This window comes from Heterodontus francisci, chromosome 3, assembly GCF_036365525.1.
Source record: "Heterodontus francisci isolate sHetFra1 chromosome 3, sHetFra1.hap1, whole genome shotgun sequence".
In the NCBI taxonomy this organism is placed as follows: Eukaryota; Metazoa; Chordata; class Chondrichthyes; order Heterodontiformes; family Heterodontidae; genus Heterodontus; species Heterodontus francisci.
The window spans coordinates 67,133,697-67,147,804 of NC_090373.1; the positions used below are offsets into that span (position 1 = coordinate 67,133,697).

General features: G+C 41.1%; 1 protein-coding gene across 7 annotated transcripts in view; it reads right to left on the reverse strand.

Annotated features, from left to right (window-relative positions):
• LOC137356928 (CYFIP-related Rac1 interactor A) overlaps window positions 1-14,108 on the reverse strand; it is a 265,894-nt gene that overhangs the window by 77,383 nt on the left and 174,403 nt on the right. For 5 of the 7 annotated variants that reach the window (XM_068022813.1, XM_068022804.1, XM_068022785.1 and 2 more), the window contains 2 exons: window positions 12,866-12,938; window positions 9,891-10,000 (listed from right to left, as the gene is read on the reverse strand). The gene's annotated coding sequence lies outside the window, so the exon portion shown is untranslated. The remainder of the gene's footprint in view (window positions 1-9,890; window positions 10,001-12,865; window positions 12,939-14,108) is intronic. The other 2 variants (XM_068022838.1, XM_068022822.1) reach the window with 1 other exon arrangement.

Sequence of the window (14,108 nt, forward strand, 5' to 3'; positions counted from 1 at the left end):
AGTATTTGGGGAAAGGAGAGAATGGAGAAGCCAGACCGCAGCAAACAAAGGCATGTTCAAAGATGACTGCTTGAGGACAGTAACCAAATAATGGGAGAGATTAAATGTATCTGAAGTGATTTCTCAAAATTTATATTATATTTTAGAGCAGTATCAAATGAGGAATAAGTGTGCTGCTCTCAGGAGCACGATGATAGGTGAGGGTGCTCCTCACATTTCTTGTAGTTGCCTATCAAGCATAGTATAAACCTAAGCTGGGAACTACTTCATGCTCAGAGATACCATTTCAATCATTGAGTGCAACCACAACCCTTTTGCACACACACTTTCATTGTGCCTAATCTGCATGATGCACTTTTCTCTAAAGCGGAAGTGGAAACTGAGAAACTGTAAACAGATTTTGATGCATCCAGGTCGAGGTACTCCTCCGCTGTTGGAGGATTTCTTAGTGGTGTTAGCCGACATGAATACAAAGGACTTTCTTCCTCAAGAGACATCCGCCAAGCGTTTCTTCCTTTTAAATAGCGCGAACACTATGAAATGCTGCACAATGAAAGCATCTTGGTTAACAACCACCTAACATGCACAAAGGTGATCCTATGGTCAAATACCATCTGAACATTAATTGAGCATAAATCATTGCTCTTTATAAAGAGCAGTGAAGCCCAATGGGTACCACATCTGACTCTTTGCACTTGAAGGATCCCTGCCACTCAATGAAAGTTATGCACCCTATCCAGCTGATGTCTCCTTTCCAAAGGAAAATGTAACAAAGCTTCTGTCCCTGACAAATGTAGCAGCTATCACTTGATTGATATTCCTGCATGTTGCAAACTGTAATGTGACATGTTTCCTGTAACAGATTGGTAGAAGTTGGTCACATGATGTGTCGTTTCTATATTTTACTTCTTCAGGAAGATCCAACCCTGATCCAGGTATTGTGTGCATTTCATTGTGCAGTTGACAATAGCATTTTGTGCAGCCTCTCTTGTAATGCAGAGGCAATGAGAACAGGTCTCCTCTGACATGTCTGGGTACAGGTCCCATGGTAATAACAGGTGTGGCCAAGATGGCTGAAGGTCATTGCACCTGCAACTGTTGGCTCCTCCACATTTACAAAGGCAGCTGCTTCAGGAAAACGTTAGAAAATATGGAGCTGATTTTCCTGTTCTACTCTAAAGTTGCACCCAGAGAATAAAAATCCTTTACTCCATTTCTGCTCCTGTACAGCACTGCACGCAAACTTCCTGGACAGTTTTTCTGAAGGCTGTACTTTTCTGACGCAGATTGGGTGACTGCTTTGCTCAACACCTCCGCTCAGTCCGAAAGCATGACCCCAAGCTTCCGGTTGCTGGCCATTTCAACACTCCTCTCCCCCACTCCATCCCCCACCCTGCTCTCATGCCAACATGACAGCTGTCTTTGGCCTGCTCCAGTGTTCCAGTGAACATCAAGGCAAGCTCGAGGAGCAGCACCTGATCTTTCGATTAGGCACTCTGCAGCCTTGTGGACTGAACATTGAATTCAATAACTTCAGAGCATGACTGGCCTTGTTTTAATATTTTATTTTTTAATCATGTGCCTGCTTTTCACGTGGTCATGTAGCTGTTCATTATTCTGCTATTAACACTCTCTCTGGACTAGATTTAGATTTAGATTTAGAGATACAGCACTGAAACAGGCCCTTCGGCCCACCGAGTCTGTGCCGACCATTAACCACCCATTTATACTAATCCTACATTAATCCCATATTCCTACCACATCCTCACCTGTCCCTATATTCCCCTACCACCTACCTATACTAAGGGCAATTTATAATGGCCAATTTACCTATCAACCTGCAAGTCTTTTGGCTGTGGGAGGAAACCGGAGCACCCGGAGGAAACCCACACAGACACAGGGAGAACTTGCAAACTCCACACAGGCAGTACCCAGAATTGAACCCGGGTCGCTGGAGCTGTGAGGCTGCGGTGCTAACCACTGCGCCACTAATGCTTTGTCTTTCACCAGAAGTATTAACACACGATTTGCCTTTGTCCCAGGACAACTTTGTTATTTAACCTTCCTCTGCCCAATCAAACACCTTCCCTTTTGTTCTCTCCCCCACCTCCCCGCCACCCCTTCACTTGCTTAAAACCTAATTCTTTTCTAACCGTTGCCAGTTCTGATGAAGGGTCACTGACCTGAAACGTTAACTCTACTTCTCTCTCCACAGATGCTGCCAGACCTGCTGAGTATTTCCAACACTTTTTGTTTTTGTTTCAGATTCCAGCGTCTGCAGTATTTTACTTTTATTGATAGAGATTTGTTAGGCAAGGGTATTAAAGGCTATGGAACCAAGGTGGGTAGCTGGAGTTAAGCTGCAGATCAGCCATGACCTAAGCGAAATGGCAGAACCATATGGATTCATGAATTAGAAACTGGACTGAAATAGCAACACTCGAGCTATATATAGTTTTAAAATGTTCTTTGCACTTTTTAATTTGCACTATGGGTAGGGAGAGGTTTTTTTTGATCACTATTGAACAGCCCACTCCTGTTTAATTTTCCTATGTTCTATTTGTCAATTGCAAAGTTTCTGGTTATAGCATCTTAAGTGCTCAGTTTATTGTGGGCAGTAACAGCTGTGTTTACTCACGTTTGCACTGAGCATAATAAAAGAGCCTCTGGCAGTCTTTAATAAAGTATATTCTTTGAAAAAAGAAATTGTTTTCATCCCATTGAAATTATGGTTGATATAATTTTAAATTAATAATGGACATACACATTTCTCAAAGTATTAAAAGTGACAATTAACTGCTGAATCATCTCACAAAGACTCCACAGAACTTTGCATAAAACTGCTGTACATATTAAGGGTTGATCAATTGGTTATTCTTGCATACAATCTTTTACAGGAAATCTTTTAAAAACTTAATTGATAATTTATCAAACAGAGCATGTCTCAGTGAAATGTTATTCCTCTTATTTTCGGTCCACTTTTTGGAGCTCGTATGACAGAGTTTAAAAGAATTTTTGGCAAATGTTTAGGTTAACGAGTGTTTAGTCTAGACTTTGTCTTGCTATCAATGTTGCTCGTCAATGATTTTTTAACTGCCGAGTTATACCAACTATTGCGTATAGTGAGAAAATCAGGTTCACATGAACATGTCCGCTGTACACAGGGAGGTCTGTAACAGTGCTTAGTAATTTATTCCAAAGTTTTTCTTGCATTGGGCCAAGACTTGGATATGCCCATCATTAAGCAGAACATCTTGCTGTTACTTCCTTCTGGTCAGGAGCCCCAAAGTCAAATCACAGTAGTCGTTTCCTAAGGAAATTTTGAAAAACAGTGTTGGCTATATACAGTAAAAATGGCAAAAAACATGGGAGGTGGACGGGGGGGGGGGGGAGGGGGCGTGGAAAGACATAAAATACCAAAGGAAGGCAGGGGGTGGAGTACCCATCACCTTCCTGACACCATTCAATTTTGTTGGGGCGGGGAAAGCTGAGGATGGCCTTCCTGCCCAGAGGCCAACTGATACCCTTAAGGGGGAAACCACCCAGTAACATCAGACGGACTCTCTGTGGGCTGGGAGCAGGGGGGGGCACCTTCCTGTTTGGGAAATCTATGGCCCACGGAGGGCCTTCGACGGCAAAGGCCACCTCTGCGCCAATCCCCAGAATTCTGCCCTCCATCACAGTGCCCCCCACATCGCCGGGGTCTGCCTGGCTGGCACCAGTAAGCCCACTTACTTGCACTCCAGGGCTCCAGCCCTGTTCCTGGTCCCACTGCAGTACCAGAAGTGGTCACCACTCCCCGTGATTGGCTGGCAGCTCTTGGGGGCAAGATCCCTGCCCTTACAGGCCCGAGTGCTGTAAAATGCAGCCAGGGGTTCCCTAGAATGGCAGAGGTTGGGCTCCCTCCACCGCCACCTGCATAAAATTCAGCCCACAGTGTCAAGACACAAACTCCATACATTGGCAATTGAAGTAGTTATAGAATGAATAGAATTGTCTCTAACTCTCAGATTTCAAAGCCTGGCCATCTATAAAAGGTCATCAGCCATTTTTCTGGGCTATGCACACTTCATGTTGTGGGAATTCTCTTTCTAGACAATCCAGTATATCACGACTTGTTATTTCTGTTCTATACTAAAATGTCTGCCATTTTTACTGTGTACAGCCAACACTGTTTTTCAAAATTTCCTCAGGATTGTCAATAGTTGCAGGGGATCCTCCATACGGGAAGCTTCAAAAACCACTACTGTAATTTGACTTTGGGGCTCTTGAACGGAAAGGAATAACACAGGCGTATCCAAGTCTTGGCCCAATACAAGAAAAAAACGTTGTAGACCAGTGGAAATCTTTTGCTCTACTTATGTGCAACACTATGATCCGCGCACATCCATACAATATATATATATATTTTTTTTAAGAGATACAGCACTGAAACAGGCCCTTCGGCCCACCGAGTCAGTACCGATCAACAACCACCCATTTATACTAATCCTACATAAACCCCATATTCCCTACCACATCCCCACCATTCTCCTACCACCTATACTAGGGGCAATTTACAATGGCCAATTTACCTATCAACCTGCAAGTCTTTGGCTGTGGGAAGAAACCAGAGCACCCGACGGAAACCCACACGGTCACAGGGAGAACTTGCAAACTCCGCACAGGCAGTACCCAGAACTGAACCCGGGTCGCTGGAGCTGTGAGGCTGCGGTGCTAACCGTTGCGCCACTGTGCCGCCCATTTGCAAATGAAATTTCCACTCAGACACAATTTTAGACAAAAGCAACTGCACCGTCTTACGAGTACCCACAGCAGATCACCAAAGCATGAAGTTCATTAACTCAATGTGCAGAAACCATATCAACTTCCTTTTCATTTATAAGTTTACTGAAAGCTGTTAGTCAGGCATTTTATCATTTGCGTTACAATCTCAGTAATCATTTATTCAGAAGCGGAGAGAATATAGGAATTGTAAAGTTCATAAATCATGTGCGGGGTTAAAACAGACTTGCATTTATACAGCACCTTTCATCGCCACCAGATGTCCCAAAGCGCTTTACAGCCAATGATGTACTTTTGTAGTGTAGTCACTATTGTAATGTAGAATGTGGGGTTGGTGTTGAGGCTCATCCTTTCCTTCATCGTGATGGTCCCTTAAAGGCATATACTTCCGAATCCAAAAAGCTTTGGGCTCTCATCAACTGTCTATGTGATGCCAACATGCTCTGTTTTGTTTACTTTTGTTTCAGTATTTCGTTGGTGTATTAAAAATTAAAACCCCACCATTTCAAAATGTTAAATTGTCTTTTGGACCCATCAGTTCAACATTAGTGGAAAACTAAAACTATTTTTATAATTACGTTGCGGCACTGCAGATGATAATACTGGCAGTTGTGAAAAATGTCTCATTCAGACTGATATTCTGATAAATAATTGATGGGAATTTAATTTTTTTCACCCAAGGACTTTGACCTAAATAGCAATAGAAATAAGCTGCTTGTCTGAACTGTGAGGGTCTCAACACCACTCAACTTTTGCTTCTAATCCGGTAGCTTGTTGAATAAACAAAAGATCGGTGGAGCTACAAGCACAAAGGTCCAGATCTAGTGTGCTAAATAGAACTACGTGTCGTGGATGATTGAACAGTCAAGAGGTAGAAATTAAAAAGTCAATTCATTCACAGTATGGGACCAACAGAAAATAATGTTGCAATTTTTCTAACAATAATGGAGACTAAAGGTAAATGTAGCTGCAGGTGGGCTGCGGGGAACTTACTAACTACATAACTGTTTCTTTCATAAAATAAAAGCTAAACAAGCCACAGAAAGAAAAAAAAAAATGACAGTATAAACTCTTGACCTAATGCAATTAGGCAACAGTGGTTCACAGTAATCACAGGAGGAAAAGAAAAAGGTTATTTACTATTGAATATGGCCATTACAAATTGTGCACAGGTCATCTGAACGTTAACACGCTGAATTTAGATAAAACTTTAAATGAAGGAGCATGACCTTTGGATTTCCTCTCATGTTTCCCTGTTCGTATATCCTTTAGGACCAAGTCTCTGCCAATGAAAGGCCGATAAGTGACCTGATTTGAGATCACTACCAATCCTACTCTTTGTCCTGCTGCCAAAAGGCTTGCAGTAGCTTGCTAGTAGCTTGATTTTTTTCCCTCCTGCAGGAAACAGCTTGGACTCCATTCAGCAGCTCCCTACCCAAGCAGTTCACATTGGTAACCAAGGCCCTCAAAATCAGCACAGGTGCCCAATGCTGGGAAGTCAGCAATCAGTTGTCACAACCAGACTGCCAAGAGGCATCAGAAGACCTCAAAATCATATTTTCTCCTCTATCAACTCCAGTAACTGTCTGCCTTTAGTCACTCTTTTGTTTAGGTTTTCCTGGACACAATCACAGCATCTTAGTTTTGGCCTTCCAATTGGGACCTACTGCATCATTTTTGAGGCTAATGATCTTCAAGCAGATATCTTACCTAGCAAAACTTATTCCTGCAACACATTCTCAATTGCAACGTCTTCTCTTCCTACTCCTGCACTGTTACCTCTGGTGTCCCCCAAAGATCTATCCTTGGTCCCCTCCTATTTCCCATCTACATGCTGCCCCTCGCAATATCGTCCAAAAGCATGGCATTAGTTTTCACATGTATCCTGATGACACCGAGCCTACCTCACTATCACTTCCTTCAACTCCTCCACTGTTGCTAAATTATCAGGCTGCTTATCTGATGACCAGTACTGAATGAGAAGTTTCCTCCAATTAAATATGGGGAAGACTGAAGCCATTGTTTTCGGTTCCCGCTCCAAACTCTGTTCTCTAGCTACTGACTCCATTCCTCTCCCTGGCAACGGTTTGAGATTAAGCTAATGTGTTCGCAAGTTTGGTGTCACATTTGACCCTGAAATGAACCCCCGCCCTCACATTCATGCCATCAGTATTTCCTCCTCCACCCGACTTGACCTCTGTCTCAGCTCATCTGCTGCTGAAATCCTCATTCATGCATTTGTTACCTCTAGACTTGACTATTCCATTGCACTCCTAGTTGCTCTCCTGCATTCTACTCTCCAGAAACTTGAGGTGACCCAAAGCTCTGCTGCCTGTGTCTCAATTCGCACCAAGTCGCGTTCCCCTATCACCCTGTACTCGCTAACCTACATTAACACACACCAAGTCCCGTTCCCCTATCACCCTGTACTCACTCACCTACATTAACACACACCAAGTCCCATTCCCCTATCACCCTGTACTCACTCACCTACATTAACACACACCAAGTCCTGTTTTCCGATCACCCTGTACTCGCTGACACACACTAGCTCCTGGTCAGGCAATGTCTTAGAACATAGAACATTACAGCGCAGTACAGGCCCTTTGGCCCTCGATGTTTTTAAAATTCTCATCCTTGTTTTCAAATCCCTCCATGGCCTCGCCCCTCCCTATCTCTGTAATCTCCTTCAACCCCACAACCCTCTGAGATATCTGTGTTCCTCTAATTCTGGCCTCTTGTGCATTCCTGATTTTAATCACTTTACCATTGCCTAGGCCCTAAACTCTGGAATACCCTCCCTCCACCTCTCTGTCTTGCTTTCCTCCTTTAAGACAGTCCTTGAAACTTACCTTTTTGACCAAGCTTTTGGTCATCTGACCTAATATCTCCTTTTGTGGCTCGGTGTCATACTTTGTTTTATAATGCTCCTGTGAAGCGCCTTGGGTCATTTTTATTACATTAAAGGTGCTATATAAATATAAGTTGTTGTTGTTGTATATAGGCCATTGATCCTTGCTTATCCAGTGTTGGTCACTGTTCTCCCAGTTGAACGTCAGCACCCACCTTGTACAGTGCATTCCAAACACATCCAACACCTCCTTTGTGCCATTCTCATGATCCAACTCTCAGCAGAACATAGAACCGTCAAATAAATCTCCACCCTTTTCACAATGATTGATTTCTCATCAGAATCCATAATTGAGAAATCATGATTGTGTTCCTCATGATCTTCTGATTAAAACTGATGGGTGATAAATTGTAGGGAGCATGCACATGATTTCCCAACATCTGCATCCAGCAAATAGGACTCTCTGCCTGGAGTGCAATTTCATACACCTATTTTAACTCTGGAAGGAATAGGCTTGATGTTTCCTCAACACATTTTATCATGGCTCCAGCAACTTAATTTAAAAAGGTGATTCTTGTTTGTAAATTGATAATTTGCAAGCTAATAAAGTACATTACTAAATCACTGAAGTAAACACAAATTGAGAGATGACTATAAAGGAAATAATGTATATTTAATAATAGCATGCAAATTTGGGGCATGTAGTACAAAAGTGCTGGGCAAAAAGCTACTCATTAGTTTCATATACATATTACAGCATTACACAAGAGGAAACAGAGCTCCCCGGGAAAGGGCAATTTGACACATTTCACTTGCACACTTTAGAGAAAATAACTGTCGATCTAAGTTTGAACCATACAAAGAAACAAGTATTTCTGCATTTAAGAGGAAAAAGCCAAAAGGTAGTCGATGATCCCTGTTTCTGAGTTACATGAACACGGGCACAGCATCTTTTAACCTGCTAGATACCAAGTGGAAGTTAATTATCAGAGCACTATAGAAACAAGACAATAATCTGGTCACAGCAGGAGGCCGCAAAGCACTGAAAGCAAGTTTAACATGACTCTCTTTCACCTCTGAAACTGAAGAGCCTCTGTAGCACTGACAGCTGCAATATCGATTGGATTAAGCCTCAAGTAAGGGTTTGACTGGCTTTGAACAGTTGCAAAATGCATGGCAGATGCAGTTTCACTCAGACGATGAGATCTCATTGTTCTGCATCACAACCATTGCTAACAAGGAGGTTCACAACAGAAAATACAGTACACCTTAAACAACACCACATCTTATATGGCCTAGTTACAAATAACTATGCCATTGCTATCGGAACCTAAAATTCTTTCAGGTTTATATCAGAAAAATCAATATTAGGTCATATGTCGTGCAGCATTATTTTTTCAAATGGCATCCGAACACCTTCAATGTCAAATATAACAGTCTGCAGCACAAGAGTATGATAACTGTCATACAAATAGATACTTCTAAATTAATTTAAGGCACATGTCTAACCCGAAAGTTCAGATGATGTTCACACTTGACTCTCAAAATTTATAGCATCATCAGAGCATTAAGTACATTACTGTCTTGTAATTTACTTACACTATCTGTTATCCTTTACTTAATGGCAATCACAAACTTAAAGGTGTACTTGTTTCCATTCTAATCACACCACACAATGGGGATAATGATTCTATCCACTAGTTTGAGTAATAATGCAAAGTGACTACACTAACAATGATTCAGAGATAGTCTGGATTGCAAACAATTGTTTCAATTTTGTTTAATGGAATCAGAAGATTAGGGCTGAAGACAAACTTTGCACTTTGGCAACTTTTCAAAGTCCGCCCTTCTGAATATTAACAATCTGATATAATTCAAACATGTTCAAATTGATTTTCATAATCTGATGCCTTGTTACAGATGAATTTTATGATAGAATGTTATCCTGTTTCATGCCATCTACAAGTCCACATGTCCTAAATTTAAAAAAACTAAAGGGCTATCTATAACGAACAGTGCACATTAACAATAAACATATTTTTCATACTGTCATTCAACCCATTCCTTGTTTTTCTTCAAAAAAAAAAGTTAAAAACACTTTAAAGGCAACACAATGAGCAAACTCAATGAAGGACAAATACACCGCGCCACAAAACAATGGGACAGAGATAGCATTTATTCTGCTGAGATATTGATTCAGCTGCCCCACTTTGACAGATGGCAGCAAAGCTTCCCTGAATGCTCATTTACCTACCAGCAGCTGGCCAGAGCAACAGTGGTGAAGGAATGGGTGAACTGTAACCTGCTTGTCCTCAGTTGGTCTGCTGCAGTAGGGTGGGCGGGCAGGTGGGAAGATAACAGGGACTAAGGAGAAAAAGAAGAGGAAAAACCTCAAGCAAATGTATAATACTTCGTAAGAACATTTCATAAAAACAAATGCATTTAAAATTATTGCCTTGTAAGTAAAATCCAATTTAATCTACAAGTTTCTCAGTAAAATAAAGTCAGCCATTCACATTCAATTTACTCTCTAAATGTTTCTCAGACAGGCTGCGGTACCAAACCTGACTACCAGAGGTCAGTATAGATTTATGTACCAATTCTTGGTAACCAAATTTAATATCTTGGTGCTGACCTTTTCTGATAAGAATTGTCAATTAACATAGTTAGAATTGTACTAAGGTTGTTTTTGTAGCAAGCCAGTGAGTAATTTTTAATGGGATACAAAGAACTTTATTTGTGTAACACATCACCTTCAAGCACTTCTGCATTTTTATGTGCAGGCAATCACCTTAATAATATAATTGAGTTCTGAACAAATGTGTACGTCCATAAAGGTCTTTGAACTGATACCTAGAATTGTTCTACTGGTAAAGTGGCTTCACTTTGAATCACATATTTGCATTTTTTTCATAAATTTATGTAGAAAAGTATAACCAAGTATTGTGTACAGCTCCCCGGTGGTCCAGAGTGTTAGCCACTCGATTAGTTGAGACATACATATCAGTTCTGAGCCAGTCATGGTAAAAGCACCGCTCTACCACATACGCAACCCTGAGCTGGTCTCATGGTTCCAGAGTTGAGAAGGAAAAAAGAAAATAGCTTGGACTCCTGCTCCTAACTACTCTCCTGAGACCCTTATTTGAAATGTGTATGTTACAGACCTCAGGTGAGGTCACAGTCAGGTTTAGCGGTGATGCACTCTGCACCATCAAGAGTCATATCTGAATAATGGCCACTTGTCAATCCTAGAGAGCAACTTTTCCCATAACCCAACAACGTATTCAACAAAGGAGACACGTGGAGAAAATTGATAAAACAGTGTATATATTTAAGAAAACGTATAAATATATCAACCCTTTCAGAACTACCAAACCACTCGAAGCAACAACAAAATGTGCAGATTTATTGTTCATCCTTTGACATAATCAGCTACCTGGGCTTTGTACGAATGATCTTCTCGAGCATGCGTAGTGTAAAATGTTAGCTGTGAAGCCACTGTGCGCTCTCATGAAGCCAACAGATCAAACCTGCATGGTTGTGGTTTTTATTGCTGGTTTTATTGCCTGAAAAAGGTTTTGGTAAGCAGGTTCGGCCAATGACTTTTGACTGATGTGGGCCCCCTGCACCACAATGAAAACCAGGACACTGGGTGTGAAGAAAGAATGAAAGACCTTTCATTTAGTGAGAAAAAAAATGTGAAATAAATGCCTAAATATGGAAATCAGACACGAAATGATGAAGGAAGATCCAACAAGGGAAGGAAAAAAGTTAAAAATAATTTTAAAATGTGTGTACAACATCAAAATAAAAGCACAGAACCAGGTAATTTGGTCCACTCAGCATTTACCAGTGGTGATTCTTCAATTAGAGCAATCCATTCAACTCTTATTTCCCTGCTCCCCTTTTCTCTCTCTCTCTCCTTTTCAAATACTAAGCCAATTCCCTTTTAAGTGATGTTACAGTCGTCTTCTCAACGGACTTTTGTAGTAAAGCATTTCTTCTAACATTCCCCTATGTTTTTCTAGTGAATACGCTGAGTCCATGCCCTCTTATTATGCTCTGCCGAACAATGGGATCAATCTTTCGCGTTTGCTCTCTAAAAATAATTGAAACCCCCGATTAGAAGTCCTTTAGCTTTAGCCATTCTAGTTAAAACAATTCCAGTCTTTCCTCATAACTATAACCACCTCTCATGCCTGGTACCATTCCAGTGGATTTTCACTGTAACATTTCCATAGCTCAATTATCCTTCCTATAATAGGGTGCTCAGAACCCTAAGATATATTTTAACATTCCAAAATAGGAATAAGACTTTTAATATTTCAGGGGCATTATCACTGTAATAATAGAAGAGCAACCAGAATTTCAAAATAATTTTCAGATGTGAGCTTTTCCTTTCCTTAAACAGAATTTCAAAAACAAAAATGACGGCACTTCACTAAAAGTTATGCTGCATTCAGTGATACAAGGAATGAGAGTTCCAATGTTACTAAAGACTGGAGGCATTGTTCAATTTCAAAATGTTCTGTCACTACAAAACTGCATGTTTCTCACATCGTCAGCAGTACTGCTGCCTGCAGTCACACTGCAGCACCAATATAACGAACAGGGAAAGTATTGTATTTATTCAGAATAACTGCACATGCTAATTGCTCGAGCACCGTTTTGTTTGTAAATTCTCATCGTAAATAAAGTCTTCTAGTATTTTGTCTCAGAAATTGCAGTTTGTCAGTCACTGTAAAGTAACAGAGTTATCTTTTTTTAAAAAAACATGAATGAAACAAGCTCTTCAAACTTGTGGAAAAATAGAGGCATTTCTGAAAAAAAAAGATGACTGCGAATCACAGTTTACGGAAAGTGCAAAGCAGCCCCATTTAGGGGAAGGGAAGCTGTAGAACAAAAGACTTACTCAACCACCCGTTTCTAGACAATAGTTGCAGATAACAGCTGAGGTTCACAAATGGGTAAGCAGGTGGCAAAAGCATTGCTGTTAGAGTGCTGTGCGCATCCTTGAGTACAGGATTGGAGTTGAGATGGTAATTATGTACATCGCATGCCAGATAGGCATCTGTTATTTCAGGCAACCGAGTATTCTATAAATCACAAGGTAGATATGTGCAACAGACATTCGCTGCGACCAACAGCTGTAACTCAAAATGAAACTAGCATGCTCTAATGTTGTGCTTAATAGTAATTAGCTCATACAAAAAATAACATTTCACCTACCTAGCAACAGCTTTGGAGAAAGTGGCTTTTTTTTTGTCACCCAGCTATGTGTTATGGCTTAATGCATCGGAATCTAAAAATATAAACGCAAGAATTTTAATTAGAGTAAAAATAAGGTGTTTATAGTGGATAAATTGAACAATACTTTCCTGTAGACTAACTCTTTCATACAGACCAATAATAGGTGTTTATCAATTAAAAGAGGTATTAAGTTCCCCCTTCTCAAAGGGGCACCACTAATAAACTAAAACAGAAAATTTAAAGGAAATTAAAATCTGGTTCTGATTATCAATGATGTATTGCAGTCCTGACCGGTCGCGGAAGGCCTCAAGCATACTGGCAATCACCGTGTGCTCCCTCCCCAGGAAAACCCAGGCACAGTTGTAGCCATAGAGGCAGGCAGTTAGGCTGAACGACCCCTCAACTGCCTGGACCTGTTGATGGCTACCTTAGCCAGGCCCAGGAGCAGTCCCACGACCTGCCCGCTCCCCTCCGCACCAGGTGACTAAAGGTCAGAGAGCGGCTTTCTGTAAGCTAACAACCATCTTGAACTCTGCTGATTGAAAAAGGAAAACTGATGTAGAATAGCAAAGAGCTCCTGCTTTCCTGCAAAATATGCAACTAAAAGCTCCTGACATCAGCTGGTGAAAGTCAGTTAATAATCTCCCCAAAACAAAATATAGCTGTTAATGTCAGTAGCTTTTTAGCTTTTGTAGGTTTTGCTACTGTTACGCCAATATGTTTTGTTGAAAGATAATTTTCTTTAATCCACTGACTGGAGATCTGAATTTATATATTTTTTTTTTAAAAAAGATTTTTTTTTTTAAAAAGACAAACTGCCAGCAAAGTCCACCTATGAAAACCTTAAAGAAGTGATCGTCCTCGAGGAGTTCAAAAACTCACTTCCCCTTTCTATAAGAAACACGTGGAAGAACAAAAGGTTCCAAGAGCCAGGCAGGCAGCAATCCTGGCTGATGATTATACACTTATTCACAAGCCCTTTCCCCAAGGGAAACTCTTCCCTCGTCATCTCCGAAAACCTGACAAGGATAGAATGTGGGAGGATGATAGGAGAATGAACAGCCATGATTGAGAAAGGAGAGCTGAAAACAGAGGGGGTCCTGATCAGGCCAAAAAGGAAGATGCTGACAACCGGAGTGACACCTGGAAGCCTGTGGGCTGAATTTTACTGGCCCCTCGACGCCACGGGTCGTGGGCCAGTAAAATGTTGCAGGGAGAGGCC